Source organism: Phascolarctos cinereus, unplaced genomic scaffold (assembly GCF_003287225.1).
Source record: "Phascolarctos cinereus isolate Bilbo 61053 unplaced genomic scaffold, phaCin_HiC Scaffold_2;HRSCAF=192, whole genome shotgun sequence".
Classification (NCBI taxonomy): domain Eukaryota; kingdom Metazoa; phylum Chordata; class Mammalia; order Diprotodontia; family Phascolarctidae; genus Phascolarctos; species Phascolarctos cinereus.
In genome coordinates, this window is record NW_027555625.1 from 157,336,941 (window position 1) to 157,355,093 (window position 18,153).

At 37.2% G+C, this 18,153-nt stretch overlaps 1 protein-coding gene and 1 pseudogene across 1 annotated transcript in view; both read right to left on the minus strand.

Moving 5' to 3' along the window:
- CFAP61 (cilia and flagella associated protein 61) overlaps positions 1-18,153 on the minus strand; it is a 355,672-nt gene that overhangs the window by 43,121 nt on the left and 294,398 nt on the right. The gene's annotated exons all lie outside the window — the stretch shown is intronic.
- On the minus strand, positions 4,607-5,643 carry LOC110208709 (pleckstrin homology domain-containing family A member 3 pseudogene; annotated as a pseudogene).

Consider the following 18,153-nt stretch of genomic DNA (forward strand, 5'->3'; position numbering starts at 1 on the left):
GTAGTTTAAACACTGTATTGGCTTGCGAAGTAAGTCTACTCCTTTATTCTTAAAAATGGACAGATTCTAAATACGTTTCTCAGGTGATGACCCTGAAAAAACCACAAGACAGCATAAATAACAGAAAACAAGCCATTTTTCTATATGAGGTAAGTAAAAACACAAAATAACATAATATAAAATAATGTTTTTAACCTAAAAATATCAATGCATATTTTTAGATATCAAAGGATGAAGTACTGTAAAAAATCTCATCATAACATAATTTACATTTATTTTTAGAGGTGGAAAGGAAGAGGAAGCACAACAGTAAAGACTAGTAGTATTTTCAGTGTTCAAAAAGGCTAAATTTGTTGATTTGTGGTCCATAGATGAGCATGCTATACTAATATTACCTTATATCTTGTTTCATTTACACAATAACTCTGTGAGGTTGATAACATTATCTCCATATTACAGATAAAACAATGAGGATCAGAGATCATAGATTAAAATTTGATTTAAGTTCACAATTTATTTCTGGACCACAATTGAAAATAAGGGAATGATGGTGTCTTGGCTAGGGATGGAGTGAATCTAACAAGGCTTGGTAAGAATGTATTTACCTGTAATCTCATCTGATGAGGAGGACTTTAAACTAAAATGAAGGAGAAACTGCCTATCTATATATATGTAATACATAATACACACATATATACATACATACACAAATTTCTATGCTTATATACATATATATCTCCTTGATTTTTTTTGTATCCCTAGAACCTATCCCAATGCCTGCTCCATATTAGTTGCTTAATAAATGTTTATTGATTAATTAATATCTGCTAAGATAGCATATAGAATAGCTATAGTATAGGAAGAAGAGTGGCAACAGACACCCAGAAATTCATAGAAGACAAAAATCAATCAAGTGATAACTCACTATTTATGAAGTGCCTACTTTGTTCCAGGCTTTGAGAATATAAAGACAAAAAATGAAAGTTATTGTCCTCAAGGAAGCTGAGCTACATTGTAGATGGAGGGGTGTTGGGGACAACATGCACACATAATATATTTTCTAACATTTATTATGTGTGCATGTTGTTTATTCTGTAGCATATATGTGTGTGTATATGTATATGTTGGTAATTGATCATGAAAAATTTCATTTTAAGTGAAAATAGTATGTATATGCATATATGAATATATATGTGTGCATATAATTTGTTGGGGGAAGCACTGAGATTGAAAAGGGCCTCCCGTAGGAGGTAGCACTGGAGCTAATCTTTGAAGGATGCTGTGGATTCTAAGAGGCAGAATATAATATGACAATAATATAATATACTATATAATAAAATAATAATAACAATCATTTAAATAAAACTTACTACATGCCAGGCACTGTGCTAAGTGCTTTATAATTCTCTTACTTGATCCTCATAACAACCCTGGGAAGTAGGTTCTATTATTACCCCATTTTATAGATGAGGAAACTGAGGCAAATGGAGGTTAAGTGACTTACCCATGGTCTCACAGTAAATGTCTAAGGCCAGATTTGAACTCAGGTTTTCTGGACTCCAGGCAAAGAGCTCTATCCACTGCATTACCTCACTGTCCCAAGTGAAAAAGGAGTACATGCCAGGCATGGGGGACAGCCTGTACAAAGACATGTAGCCTGAAATGGGTATGTCATGTGTGAGGAACAGTAAAAAGGCAAAGGAATCTGAAGGCTAATGAATCTGGGCCAGGAATGCTGTATAATATTGTATCAGGAATATTGTATAATAAACCTGTAAAAGTAGATTGCAATCAGATTGGAAGGGATTAAAATGCCAAACAGAAGAGTTTTTATTTTATTTTATAAACTGCAGGAGCCATTATCATTTATTGAGCAGAAGAGCAACAGAATTAGACCTGAGCTTTATGTGTATACACACACACACACCACTTTGGGGTCTATATAGAGCATGAGTTGGGAAAGGGAGAGATTTGAGACATGGACATCAATTCAAAGGCTATTGGAATAGCTAAATGTGAGGTGAAGACCTGAGCTATGATAGTGGTCTAGAAGAAAGCTGGGTCTGGGCCCTGGGACAAGAAGCACTGGAGCAGGAAGAGGCCACAGGAGATCCCTGAACTACTGCAGGGCATACAAACAGGTACCATCTGATAGCACTGTCATTTACTACAGAGTTCCAGGCTACAAATCTAGAGTGAACTGAGGACGGTACCTGTTTCTAGGGGTGGTAGAGAGGACCAATTTCAGTCATAGGCCCTGGCTGTGCACTGAACAAGGAACAAGTTCAGAAGTAAGCAGTATGGTTCTGATGCCAGGGGCTCAGTTCTGGCCTCAAGTCCAGGCATGTCTACAGTGGAATAACCAGACCAGGAATCCCAAATCAAAATGGAGCTTGCATCTCCGTTGCTCTGAGAGCTTCCTGGCTGCCAGTAGTGGATAAGTCCGGTGGCAATCTACTGAAACTTACAGGGAGGGACAAGCTGAAAAAAGACCTGGGCTTGGGTCAGGATCTTGCAGAGCTCAGACCAGGATAGCAGTGAGTAAACTTCAACCTGGATCACTTTAGGAGTACTGAAAACTTGGGGAATGATTTGTGTAAAGGTATGGAGGCTGAAAAGAATTCACTGTTTGACAAAAATTATTGGGAAAACTGGAAAGCAGTTTGGTTAGTCCAGGTTAAGCAAATTAAGGCAACATGCAATACTTTACCTGTCAGATCTATGGAGAAGGGAAGAATTTATGACAAAACGAGACAGAGAGCATTACAGGATGTAAAATAGATCATTTTGATTACGTTATATTTAAAAGATTTTGCTCAATAAAACCAATGCAGCCAGGATTAAGAGAAAAGCAGGAAGCTGGGAAAAATAATTTTTACAACAAATATCTCTGATAAAGGCTTCATTTCTCAAATATGTGGAGAATTGAGTAAAATTTATAAGAATAAGAATCACTTCTCAATTGAAAAATGGTCAAAGGACATGAATAGATAGTTTTCAGAGGAAAAACAATCAAAGCTATCTATAGTCATGCAAAAAATACTCTAAATCACAATTGATTAGAGAAATGCAAATTAAAACAACTCTGAGGTACCACCTCTTACTTATCATATTGGCTAACATGACAGAAAAAGGAAAATTACAAATGTTGGAGAGGATGTGGAAAAATTGAAGCACTAACATACTATTGGTGGAGTTGTGAAATGAACTAACCATTCTGGAGAACGATTTGGAACCATGCCCAAAGGGTTATCAAACTATGCACACCCAACAATACCACTACTAAGTCTATATCATAAAGAAATCAAAGAAAAAGGAAGAGGTCCTATATGTACAAGAATATTTATAATAGCTTTTTTTGTAGTGGCAAAGAATTGTAAAGTGAATGGGTGCCCATCAACTGGGGAATAGCTGAACAAGTTATGGTTTATAATGGAATACTATCGATAATGATGAGCAGGATGATTTCAGAGAAAAACCTAGGAGGACTCATGTGAACTGATGCAAAGTGAAGTGAGCAGAGAGAGCCAGGGAATCATTGTATACAGTAGCACAATAGTCTATGGTGATCAACTGTGAAAGCCTTAGCTATTCTCAGTAATACAATGATACAAGATAATTCCAATGGATTTGTGAAGAAAAATACTATCCACCTCCAGAAAAAGAACCAATAGAGTATGAATACAGACCAAAATATACTGTTTTCCTTTCATTTTCTTTCTTTTTTTGGTCTGTCTTCTCTTTTGCAACATGGCTAATATGGAAATATATTTTGTTTTGACTGCACATGTATAATCTATAGAAAAATACTTGCTTTCTCAAAGAAGGGAGAAAGGGAATTTGGAACTTAAAAATTCTAAAAAATGAGGGTTAAAAGTTGTTTTTACATGTAATCATGAAAAAATAAAATAGAAACATTTTTTCCCACAAAAAAGAATTTTATTTCTCTGTTTTAAAATCAGCAAGTTCACCACAACATTAACCTCTTTTTCTAGTACAATGCAAATAAAAACAATTTCACATCTTAAATTTGGTTGGTCATAAATCAGAATGCTATATCTTTTTGATGCAGCAGAAAGTAATAAAGAAATGAAAATTAAATACAACAGTTTAGTATCAACAATTCAGCAGTGCCATCCCCACATCTGAAGGACAACACAATCTGATTTTATAAAAAATAATACTTGATATGTTATATCACTTGAGCTAAAGGTATGTTAATATATTATTGGTTGTTCCTTTTTTTCTTCAAGGAAGACAATGTGATTGATCACTGTTCATCAGTGCAGTAGCACATTTTTAACTGGGGTAAGTGACCAGTTAGTCCATGGCACAATTATGTATTTCACACCTCTGTCAGAATAAAACCTGTGCAAAAGGTTTCATGTTATAAGCAACAATACAAACTAAGGATGCCATCAGTCCTTCACAGTTTTTTTTAAAAAAAATCTACCTAAATATAAATGCTTAAATGTTAAACCATCATTTGTTCAAAGAAAGAGATGCACATTCATATTGTGAAGTCATTAGGAAAATACGCTAGCAAATAAACTATATAAAAGATAAAATACACTTCAAAGGTTTTTTGTAGTTGTTTGGATTTTTTTTAACATTATTTTATAAAGTGCAGAGAAATCCTTCTAAGCAAAGGGGAAAAAAACCTGTTGTCCATACTTCTAAGTAAAGGGAAAAAACTACTCCCTATAGCAACAATATGATTAGAGCAGTTTTTGCCTAGCAATACTTAGAGGAAGTTTCCCCAGGAAGAGAAGGATGGAAGAACATCTTCCAATTCACATCTTTTTTTGGACACAGTTCTGTTTTCTTCAGGAATGGTTGCTGATGCCAGACCTCCATTGAGAATATTTCTTGAACGGTGAACAAGTCTACCTGGGTCTTCGGGGCAATATTGTAGTCTGTATCTGAGTAGGTTCTTCTGCACTGTTGGGAGATTGGGTGACGTGAAGGCCCTGGTTCTTTTACAGTGTGACTACTCCTCTCTGAGCTGTAAGAACCAGAGTGGCTGATGGAATGTTTCATTATTTGAACAGGTGAAGGTGATACAGGAGAAACTAAAGGATCTGGATGAGGTGATTGAAACATCTCTGATTTAAACTTGGCATTTGCTGTCTTCACACATTCTTGGAATGTGGTAATGAATGTGTCATATGTGGCACTAAGCAGAGATGAGGCTTCCTTCATGTTCTCTACACTGAGGGATGAATGACTGTCATGATAAATGAATTCATGTGTGGTATGAACTTGCTGCATTAAGAGGTCACAGTAGAGGCAAAGTTCAGACATTTTCAGAGATTCATTGATTTCACTTATTTCTTTTTCCTTTTTTGCTCTGGTATCAGTCAAACTAGCTTTCCCACTGCCCAGAGTGACTAGCCACCTCTTCTAGGCGGTAATCACAGCTTTCATGTAGAAATGTTGCTCCCCAGGATTGATTAATTCCATTTTTGTATTGTCTGCTGGGTGGACTTTGATTTCACAAACTGCCATCTTTATGTTTCCTTTGCTCCCTTTGCACACATCATCCTGTGAATCATAATAGGATAATGCCCTATTATCTAAAACAAACCAGCAAGGTTGCCAACCAGTGAGATAATTGGTCCACTTGTACAGAACCCTCTCCATCCTTCAGATCCCGGCGCCTCTCATCCTCGCATCCTCTTTGCCATCCACCGGGCTTGGCCTCCTCCTCTCCAGGCGCTGCAACTCCCGCTCTGGCTGCCCCTCCCCGGGGCCTGCGACTTCAGCTGGGGCAGGAGTGGCTGCGATCAGAGTTAGCCCCTTTGGATGGTCTCTCTGCGCCAGAAACATCTACGTAGCCCGGCCCAGGACAGCAGCAGCTGAGCGGCCGATGGGCACCCGTCTTGTCATTTCCCGCCGGGGCTTGCGGGCTGTGAGCAAGCTGGAGCCTGAGCCTGCTCCATTAGCAGCTACTGCGTGGCCTGCGCCGGACTGCCCTCGTCCCTTCCTGGCTCTCCTACTTGCCTCCCTCCCTCCGTCCCGCCTGCCTCTTTCCCTCCTTTCTGCCTTCGAAACACTCTTTTTTTTTTAAAGTAAAGATATGGAGGTAGCAGATGAAACTTTATATACTGAAAACAGGTCAGTTTTACTGGAACCTAGTAAGTTATATAAAAAAAAATCAGAAAAGTAGGTGGTGGCCATTTTATAGAAGGCTTTTAATGCCATACCAAGGAGATTATATTTTATCTTACACACAATGGGGAGTCATTTGAACAGGGGATGATTATGTATAGTCGGATCTGTATTTTAGATATATCACTTTGGTTGCTCTATGTCAGGCAGATTGAGGAGAAAAAAGAGTAGAGTCAAGGACATGAATAGGAACACTATTGTAGCAGTCCTGAAGGGAGGTGATAACAAGTCTGAACTAGGGTAGAGAGTGGTGAGGAGATGGATGTGAGAAATGTTGTGGAGGCAGGAACAAGATCTGTCAGTTGATTGGAAATGGGGGTTAAGGAAGAGAAAACAGTCAAGGATGACTCCAGGGTGTCAATCTAGGTGACTGGAAAGATTGTAGTGCCAAGGACAGGGGGAGAAGCAATGCACTAATCAGAGTGTACTACAGACCACCTGGACAGAAGTTTGGGATACAGATCAGAAGTCTGGTCTAGGGGCATGATACAGTATTTCTTTTTTCTTTTTTAAAAGTAATGTAAAGAGAAGGAGGGTGATAGAAGGGAGGGCAGATTAGGGGAAGAGGTATTCAGAATGCACGCTGTCTTGGAGTGGGGAGAGGAGAGAGAAGGGGAGAAAATTTGGAACTCAAAATCTTGTGGAAGTGAATGTTGAAAACTAAAAATAAATAAATTTAAAAAAATTTTTTAAAAAGTAATGTAGGTTTCATTGCACTTTTTCCATTTCTTTTTTTTCCTTTTTTTTTTGCGGCAGTTGGATTAAGTGACTTGCCCAAGGCCACACAGCTAGTAAGTGTCAAGTGTCTGAGGCTGGATTTGAACTCAGGTCCTCCTGACTCCAAGGCCAGAACTCTATCTACTGTGCCACCTAGCTGCCCCATTCTTTTTCAATTTCAATCTTACAAACATATATAGTCAAACAAAAGATATTCCTTATTGCCCAGGGAATGATAGAGAATAGTGTGGGACTTTAATTATCTCAATATATGTTAGAAATTGATCTAAAAACAAAAACAAAATAGCTGATAATTTCTAGAATCACGTAAATGATATGATAATTTCATCTTTCCACATGGAGAGGTGAGTTGTTTTTCTGTATGCGTCACCAACAAGTAGAAATGGTGGAAAACGATGGGGGTGAGGTGAGGAAGGTTGAAACATTACTACATTTAAGAATTTGTGATAGAAAAAAGAAGGAAGGCAGGCATTTTCTAAGTCAGACCATAGAATCTTTCTTTGGTGACAAAGAAGATCAAAACATACAACCAGAAGACAATGAAGTCAAAGCTCCTACATGCAAGTCTCCAAGAAAAATATAAATCAGTCCCAGGCCATGGAAGAGCTCAAAAAAAGATTTTGAGAAGCAAGCAAGAGAAGTAGAGGAAAAACTGGGAAGAGAAATGAGAGTGATAGAAGAAAATCATGAAAAACAAGTCAACAACTTGCTAAAGGAGACCCCAAAATACTGAAGAAAATAACGACTTAAAAATAGACTAACCCAAATGGAAAAAGAGATCCAAAAAGCTAATGAGAAGAATGCCTTGAAAGGCAGAACTGGCCAAATGGAAAAGGAAGTCCACAAGCTCACTGAAGAAACAACTTCCTTAAAAATTAGAATGGAGCAAATGAAAGCTAGTGACTTTATGAGAAATCAAGACATTATAAAACAAAATCAAAAGAATGAAAAAATAGAAGACAATGTGAAATATCTCATTGGAAAAAACAACTGACCTGGAAAATAGATCTAGGAGACATAATTTAAAAATTATTGGACTACCTGAAAGCCATGATCTAAAAAAGAGCCTAGACATCATCTTTCATGAAATTATCAAGGAAAACTGCCCTGATATTCTAGAACCAGAGAGTAAAATTGAAATGGAAAGAATTCACCAATCACCTCCTGAAAGAGATTCCCAAAGGAAAACTCCTAGGAATATTGTAGGCAAATTCCAGTGTTCCCGGGGTCAAGGAGAAAATATTGCAAGAAGCCAGAAAGAAACAATTCCAGTATTGTGGAAACACAATCAGGACAACACAAGATTTAGCAGCTTCTACATTAAGGAACTGGAGGGCTTGGAATATAATATTCCAGAGGTCAAAGAAATAGAGTTATAAACAAGAATCACCTACCCAGCAAAACTGAGTATAATCTTCAGGGGGAAAATGGAAATTCAATGAAATAGAGGACTTTAAAATATTCTTGATGAAAAGACCAGAGCTGAATAGAAAATTTGACTTTCAAATACAAGACTCAAGAGAAGCATGAAAAGGTAAACAGGAAAAGAGAAATCATAAGGGATTTATTAAGGTTGAACTGTTTACATGCCACATGGAAAGATGATATTTGTAACTCATGAGACCTTTGTCAGTTTTAGGGTAGTTGGAGTGAAAAAATTATATGTATATATAGATAGAGGGCACAAGGTGAGTTGAAGATGAAGGGGTGATATCTAAAAATAAAATTAAGGGGTGAGAGGATTATATTGGGAGAAGGAGAAAAAGAGAGGTAGAATGGGGCAAATTATCTCACATAAAACAGACAGGAAAAAGCTTTTACAGTGGAGGGGAAGTGGGGGAAGGTGAGAGGGAATGAGTGAATCTTATTCTCATCAGATTTGGCTTAAGGAAGAAATAACATACACACTCAATTGGGTCTGGAAATCTATCTTACCCTACAGGAAAATAGGGGGGAAGGGGATAAGAGAGTGGGGGGAACAATAAAGGGGAGGGCAGATTGAGGGAGGGAGTAATCAGAAGCAAACACTTCTGAGGAGGGACAGGGTCAAAAGAAAGAATAGAATAAACATGGGGCGGGATAGGATGAAGGACAATATAGTTAGTTTTACACAGCATGACTACACATGTATAACCTGTATTGAGCTGCTTGCCTTCTCAATGAGGGTGGGTGGGGGAGGGAGGAAGGGAGAAAATTTGGAACCCAAAGTTTTAAAAACAAATGTTAAAAATTGTTTTCACATGCAACTGGGAAATAAGATATACAGGCAATGGGGTATAGAAATCTATTCTGCCCTACAGGAAAATTGAAGGGGAAGGGGTATTCAGAATGCATACTGTCTTGGGGTGGAGGGAAGGGTGAGATGGGGAGAAAATTTAGAACTCAAAATCTTGTGGAACTGACTGTTGAAAACTAAAAATAAATAAATTAATAATTGCAAAAATAAAGTACAGAAAGTGAAAACAAGGTCCAGATAAATATGAAATCATAGCACAGATATTTAAGAACAGCGCAGAAAGTAATAAAGTTCAAACTGAGTCTGTTGAAGAAAGGCAACAAAAAAGATTTGGGATTTAAAAAAAAAATCTATGTGTACAAATGATCCCATTCTATCCTTTTTTTCCCCAACAGATTGACCCTTCCATCATCCCCACTGTCTCTTCCTCAATTTTCAGTCTCTCTTGTCTATTGGTTCTTTGCTGCCTACAAACATATGCATATATATCCCTGCCCCCATCCTCAAAACACTCTCACTTGATCTTTCCATCCTTGTTAGCTATTGTCATATATCTCTTCTCTCTTTCATATTTAAACTCCTTAAGGTCAACCACACTAGGTGCCTCTGCTTACTTTCCTCTCACTCTTTTAACTCTGGCATCTTATCTCCTTGTTCAACTGAAACTACTCACACCAAATTTACCAATGATTACCTATTGGTAGAATTGTGAACTGGTCTAACCATTATGGAAAGCAATTTGGAACTATGCCCTAAAAGCTATTAAATATTGTGCACCCTTTGATCCAGTGACACTTCTGGGTCTATGCTATGCTATACTGTACTGTACTATCCTATACTGTATTATATTACCCTACACTAGTTCTAGACCCCAAAGAGGTCAAAGAAAGAGGAAAAAGACTCATATGTAGAAAAATATTTATAGCAGCTCTTTTTGTCATGAAACAGTATTAGAAACTTAGGTAGTGCCCATCAAATGGACAATGTTTGAACAAGTTATATGAACATCGTGGTGTACTATTGTGCTATAAGAAATGATGACAAGGATAATTTTAGAGAAGGCATATATGAAGTGTCACAAAGGGAAGTGAGCAGAACCAGAACAGCTTATACAATTATTTTTGCAAATTTTTAAAAATTTATTTTAAACTTAAATGCAAATTGAGAAAAGGAAAAAATAAACTGCCATGTATGCAACAGAACATGAGATGATTCAATATAAAACAATACATTTCAATTTCAAGAAAACTTACATAATAAATACTACACATTGTTTTCAAAGCTGCCCAGTGTTTCTTTGCTTCTTTGTAGGTTTCTTTTTGTCCTCTGTTGTATGCTTCTAATTTTATTTTCCCCTCCCTTCCCCCCTCTCCCACCCTAAAGAAGGCTACAATTAAACATGTATATATTATACACACAAACATAGATATCTACAAACATACACATATTCACTCATACACACTTATATGTATGCATGTACTACGCTTATTTTTATCTGAAGGTGAATAGAATGTTCCTTCATAAGTCCAAGTCTTTCCATGTTTTTCTAATTTAACCAGCTCATCATTTCCTACACCACAGCAATATTCCAATCCAGTCACATCGTATCTGAAAGATTGTGTATGAAGGTTTTTTCCTCAGTTTTCTGCATTCCTTCTATTCTTTCTAAATATAAGTTTCATTGATGCAAGATATTTTTAATTGAAAATAATAAATATTATTCATTTTACACTCTTCAGTAAGATAATTATTTTAGTAATTTAATTGCGATGTTATTGAATAAATGTTAGGTAAAATTGTCATTTTTTATTATATTGATTTTACCCACCCATGAACAATAAACATTATTTCAATTATTTACATCTGACTTTCTTTGTAAAAGTGTTTTATGTCTATATTCATACAATTCCTGTGTCTGTTTTGGCCGGTATACTCTCAGTATTTTTATAACACATAGTTATTTTAAATGGTCTAAACAACATAGAATAATAATCCTGACATATAGTGTAGTTGCCCTATTTTTCTCTTTTGATTAACCTATTTTAGCTTTAACTTTGTCTGAGATCATGATTACTAGTCTTACTTTTTTTACGTGACAAATTCTACTCTTTGTTCTTTATTTTATCTTTGTGTGTATCTCTCATTTTTATAGTGTTTCCTAAAAGCAACATATTGTTGAATTCAGATTTTCAATCTGCTGTTTCCATTTTATGGATAAATTCATCCTATTCACATTCTAAGCTGTAATTACTTATTGTGTATTTTCCTCCTTATTTCTCCTCACTGTCCTTCTCACCCTATTTACCCTACCCTTCTGCTTTTCTTTAGCCCTCTTATTCCTTAACCTACCTACCCTTTCAAGAGTCCCTTCCTTATCCTCTCCCCCAACCCTATCCCCTTGCCTTCTTATTTCTGTCTGAATTTAGAAGACTTTTATACTCTTCTAGATATATATGTTGTTCCCTCTTCAACTCAATCCCAATAAGAGTAAGTTTCCAGTACTACCCGCTCTCCTCCCTACTAGCTTCTTCTATATCAATTTTTCCTTTTATGCCTCATTTGTATGAAATCACTACCCCCTTTTTATCTCTCCCTACACAGTTTTATTTTTTTAGGATCACCCTATCATACTCAGCTCAGCTCAGCTCAGCCCAAGCCTTTCTTTCAAACTACCCAAATAATGATGACAGTCATGAGTACTGATAATATTTTCACATACAAGAAGTAAACAATTTGACCTTAATAAGTCCCTTATAATTGGTCTTTAATATTTACCTTATATTTCTCCTGGATGTCATATGTTGAATTTTTCCCTTAAGGTCTGCTGTTTTTGTCACATAAACCTGAAAGTCTTTCAGTTCATTAAATGTCCACTTCTTTTTTCATCCAGGATTATACTTAACTTTGCTGGGTAGGTTAAGCTTGGTCATAACCCTAGAACTTTTGCTGTACTAAATAGTAGTCTAAGACCTACGGTTCTTCAGTGTAATAACTGCTAGGTTTTGTGTAATCCTTATTGTAGCTCCATGATATTTAAATTGGTTTTTTTTCTTGTTGCTTCCAGTATTTTCTCCTTGACCTGGGAGCTTTGAAACTTGGCTATGATATTCCTGTAAGTTTTCCTCCTGGGATCTCTTTCAGGTGGTGATCAGTGGATTTTTTCTATTTCTGCTTTGCCCTCTTGTTCTAGAACTTCAGAGCAACTTTCCTTGATAATTTCATGTATTATTGTATTAAGATTCTTTTTTTTATTGTAATTTTCAGGTAGTCCGACTATTCTTATATTATTTCTCCTTGATGTATTCTCCAGGTCAGTTTTTTTTTCTGATGATATATTTCACATTCTCTTCTATTTTTTCATTCTTTTGATTTTGTTTTATTATTTATTGGTGTCTTAGAACATCATTAGCTTCCCCTTGCCCAATTCTATTTTTCAGAGAGTTATTTTCTTCCTTAAGTTTCTGAGTCTCTATTTCAAGTTGGTTGACTTTCTTTTCATAATTTTCTTGATTTTCTTGGATTGCTCTTATTTTTTCCTAATTTTTCTCTGATCTCTGTTATTTGCTTTTTAAAGTCCTTTTAAAGTTCTTCCAAGAACTCTTTTTGTGCTTGGGACCATTTAACATTTCTCATTGAAAAAAGAGTGTTTTTTTAGCTACAGTATCTTCCTCTGAATATGAACCCAGATCTTCTCTATCCCCATAGTAGCTATCTATGGTTGGGTTCTTTCTCCTTTGTTTACTCATTATTTATTTATTTATGTATCTATTTGTTTTATTTTGTTTTTAGCAGCTACTAGCATAATCAGGTTCTAGTTCTGCGCTATGGGGAATAATGCCCTAAACCTCAGGCCCTTCTTACTGTTATTTTCTGAGGTCTGTCCTAGTGTCCAACCTTGGGCTTTCCTCTCCACTACTAAGCCAACACTAGGGCCCCAAGCCTGCTGTCCCACAAATGACCTTGCTCCTTGCAGCCCCTCAGGTGGTTACAGACTAAAGTGGTCCTCTCTGCCCTGGAACTGAAACCAGGAACTCGGCTCTCCTGCAAGTGTGCACAGCCAGCACGGTCCCCACCCCTCTGTTACTGCAGCTACCAAATGTGTGCTAGCTCCTTCTCTTCTGCAGCTACAGCCACAGCCACAGCCACAGCTGCAACTGCCACCATAGCCATAGCCCAGGACGAATCTGGTCAACACAGCTATGCTTGACATCCCTTGACAAGGAAAGGTTCTTCAGTCTTCTCCAACTCAGCCATCAAACCCCTACACTGTCCATGAGATGAAAGTTTCTAAGGCAAAGGCTGCCTCTCAACCCAGCTGTCCCCAGGGTTTGTTGTTTGTTAATTCTGTAGAGTTGGCCTGAAGGTGTTTGGACTTCACTCAGGCTGAACCTCCACCCCTGGAGATTGTCTTTCCTGGGGTCTTCTTAAATTGTCTTAGGAGGACAACTGCTTTACCCCAACTTTCATTTATTTCCTCTGCTCTACATTCCCCTTGAAGACATTTTCTGTCTTCTTTTGTGGAGGAAATTTGGAGAGGGAAAGTTTTTTGACCTACTCCACCATCTTCCCAAAATCGTCCCCCAACTTATACAATTAATGAAATTATTGTAAAGACAAACACCTTTCAAAGACTTAGCAACTCTGATAATCACCAATGGCCATCCACACAACTCCAGAAGGCTCATGATGAAAGATGCTACCCACCTCTGGGTAGAGAGGTGATGAGCCCAGAGTGCAAAGTGAGGCATGTTTTATTTATTTTGGACACATACAATGCAGGAATTTATTTTGCTTCATTCTACATATCTGTAATGGCTTTCATATTTCTTGCTTTCTCAATGTGGGGAGGGGGTACAGAGGGAAAGGTCATGGCAAGATGAAGATAGGTAGGAGATAATGCAGACCTAAAAATAAAATTTAAACCCAGCAGCAAGAGACAGAAAGGGAAATTCCATATGAAATTACTGTAGATCATATAAAATATTTGGACATCTACCTGCCAAGACAAACCCAGGAACTATATGAACACAATTACAAAACACTTCCACACAAATAAAGTCAGATCTAAATAATTGGAAAAACATCAGTTGCCGAGCTAATAAAATAAAAATGACAATTCTACCTAAGCTAATTTACTTATTCAGTGTCATACCAATCAAACCACCAAAATTCATTTTATAGAGCTAGAAAAAATAATAACAAGATTCATTTGGAATAACAAAAGGTCCATAATATCAATGGAATTAATGAAAAGAAATGCAAGGGAAGGTGGCCTAATCATTCCGGATCTTAAATTGTATTATAAAACAGCAATTATCAAAGCTACTTTGTACTGGCTAAGAAATAGAGTGGTAGATCAGAAAAATAGGTTAGCTATGTAAGACACAGTAGTCAATGACTATCATAATCTAGTATTTGATAGTAGGTCCCTGCTTCTGGGATAAGAACTCACTATTTGACAAAAACTGCTGGGATAACTGGAAAAGAGTATGGCAGAAGCTAGGCATAGACCCAAATCTGATGCCATATACCAAAACAAAGTTAAAATGGGTTCATGATTTAGATATAAAGGCTGATACTATAAGCAAACTGGGACAGCAAGGAATAGTTTACCTGTCAGATTTATGGAGAACAGAAGAATTCATGACCAAATAGGATATAGAGAACATTATGAAATGCAAAATGGGCAATTTTGATTACATTAAGTTGAAAAGTTTTTGCACAAACAAAGCCAGTGCAACCAAGATTAGGAGGGAAGTAGAAAACTGGAAAGAATTTTTACAACCAGTGTCTCTGGTAAGGGCCTCATTTCTAAAAAATAGAGAATTAAGTCAAATTTTTAAGAATACAAGTCATTCCCCCATTGACAAATGGTCAAAGGATATGAACAGGCAGTTCTCAGATGAAGAAATTAAAGCCTTCTATTGTCATATGAAAAAAAATGCTCTAAATCACTATTGATTAGAGAAATGCAAATCACAACTCTGAGGTACCACATCACACATATCAGATTGGCCAACATGACAAAACAGGAATATGATAAATGTTGGAGAAGATGTGGTAAAATTAGAACATTAATGCATTGTTGATATGGTTGTGAAATGATCCAATCTTTTTTTTTAGGCAATTGGGGTTAAGTGACTTACCCAGGGTCACACAACTAATAAGTGTGAAGTGTTTGGTCTAAGGCCAGATTTGAACTCAGGTCCTTCTGACTTCAGGGCCGGTGCTGTATCCACTGTACCACCTAGCTGCCCCAATCAAGCCATTTTGGAGAGCAATTTGGAACGATGCCCAAAGAGCTATAAAAATGTGCATACCCATTGACCCAGCAATAGCACTTCTAGGACTGTATCCCAAAGAGATCATAAAAATGGGAAAAGGATCTACATGTACAAAATATTTATAGCAACTCTTTTTTGTGGTGGCAAAGAATTGGAAATTGAGAGGATGCCCATCAATTGGGGAATGGCTGAGCAAGTTGTGGTATATGAATGTAATGGAATACTATTGTGCTATGGGAAATGATAAGCAGGCTGACTTTAGCAAAACCTGGAAAGATTTGTATGGACTGATGCTGAGTGAAGTGAGAAGAACCAGGAGAATGTTGTTGTACAATGACTAACTTTGATAGACTTAGCTTTTCTCAGCAATGCAAGGATCTAAGACAGCTCCAAAAGTCTCATGATGGAAAATGCTATCTACATCCAAAGAAAGAACTGAATGCAGATTTTATTTGCTCTTTTTTCTTCTGTTTTGCTTTATTTTCTCTTTCTTGTAGTTTCATCTATCAGTTCTAATTCTTCCTTACAACATGACTAATGTGAAAATGTTTAATAGGAATGTATATGTATAGCCAATATCAGATTGTGTGCTGTCTTGGGGAGGGAGGTGGGTAGGGAGGGGAAAAAATTTAAAACTCAAAAGCTTATGGAAATGATTGTTGATAAATCAAAACAAATTAATAAAAACATTGTTAAAAATAATTTTAAAAAGGATTTTTTAAAAAAGTTACCTATGAGATTTTAAATTGTCAAATCTAATGGCCCTTTGTCAATTCTCATTCTTTTTGACATCCCCCCAATTCAATTTCCAATTCATATTTATTAAGTGCCTGCTATGTACCAGGCACTGTGCTACACTCTGGTAATACAAATAAGAAAAAGAGACAGTCCCTGTACTCAAGGAACATATAATCTAACAGGTAAAGACAACACACAAAAGTAAGCTGGAAAGGGAAGGTGTGGTGGCACCTTGTTTCATGGAGTTGCCAGTCCCTGCCAAGAATATCACAATATTATCATATATACTCCCTTTTTCCTCTGACACTGCCATCACCCCACTGATGTCTCTCATCACCTCCCACCTGGACTGTTGCAGTAGTCTGCTGGATGTTGTCTGTGCCTCAACGTTTCTCTCCATTCCATTCTCTCCATTCTCTCCACTCAGCTGTTAAACCGATTTTCCTAAAGGGTAGAACTAACCATTCAACCCTCCCATTTATCTCCGGTGGCTCCCTGTCTCCCCAAGATCAAATACAAAATCCTGTGGCTTTCGAGGCCCTTTATAATGTGTCCCTTCTTTACTTTTCCAAACTTTATATACCTGACTTCCCACCGCACAGTCTACACTCCAGTGACACAGGAATCCTTGCTGCATGGCCCTTCGTCTACTGACTCTCTGCATTTTCATTGGCTGCTCTCATGCCTGTAATGCTCTCCTCCTTATCTACATCTCTTGGTTTCCCTGACTTCCTTCAGTTCCCAGCTGATATCCCAACTTTTTGCAAGTAGCCTTTTCAATTTTAGTGCTTTACTTCTGAAATTATCTCCAATTTTTCCTGACTATATGTTACTTTTTTATAATTGTTTGCATGTTATCTCCATCATTTAGTTGTTAGGGTTTAAAAAATTTTTTTTGCCTTTTATTGTATCCCCAGTATTTAGCACAGTACCTGACACATAGTAGGTGCTTAATACATTCTTATTTACTTATCTATCTATATTTCTCCTTCTTCTCTTTATGATAGATGATTAATTGAATCCCTATTTTATTCCAATTAGTATTAAGCAGTTTGATATGATTGCACAGGGGTAGTAATTATAAGTTCTACATGTTAGGCTCCACAGTGGTAAACTGCAGTTTGTAAGTTCACTTGCTTAATCATAGGTAGCTAACTAGAGGACCTCCGGTCTTGTTTTTCCTTGTTATGGTGACCATGCTCAGCATGGCAGAGGTGACTAAAATACATGGAAAGTCCCCCAGCTATTCATCCCTTGTCATCACTCTATTGCCCAACATGGGGAGATGACCATGAACACTTGACCAACAAGTGGCCTTGGTTGCCAGCCTGCGGCCTGCCTTTCTCCAGGCTCATGGTGTGCTCATCAAGACCTCCTGAAAGGTCGATAGGTCTGTCAAGGTCTGCTCATTAGCCTATTTGTCAATCAATGGGATCCTGTATTTTATGTAGACCCTCCTAGAGAGTTAAGGGCAAAGTCTATCAACCAATGACATTCTGCAAGCACTATAAAACTAAGGCCTTGAGGAAGAGGTTGTCTCAGATCATGAGAAAAATCTGAGGTTCACTTAATTAGAGGGGGCTGTGAACCCTTCAATAAAATGCCATTGGCTCAAAGATCTGCCTCAGTTTCTTTTATTATAGGTTGGTCAGTTTTCAACACCACATCTTTAAGAATAGTTTGTCAAAAGCTTTGCTAAAATTTAAGTAACCTATATGCACAGCATTCACCTTATTATCTATTAGTTTAGTAATTCCTATCCAAAAAAGGAAATTAAGTTAATCTAGCTTGTCCCTTTTTTTTTTTGCGAGGCAGTTGGGGTTAAATGACTTGCCCAGGGTCACACAGCTAGTATGTATCAAGTGTCTGTCTGAGACCAGATTTGAACTCAGGTCCTCCTGAATCCAAGGCTAGTGCTCTATCCACTGTGCCACCTAGCTGCCCCTAGCTTGTCCTTTTCTTGATGAAGCTATATTGGCTTTTATA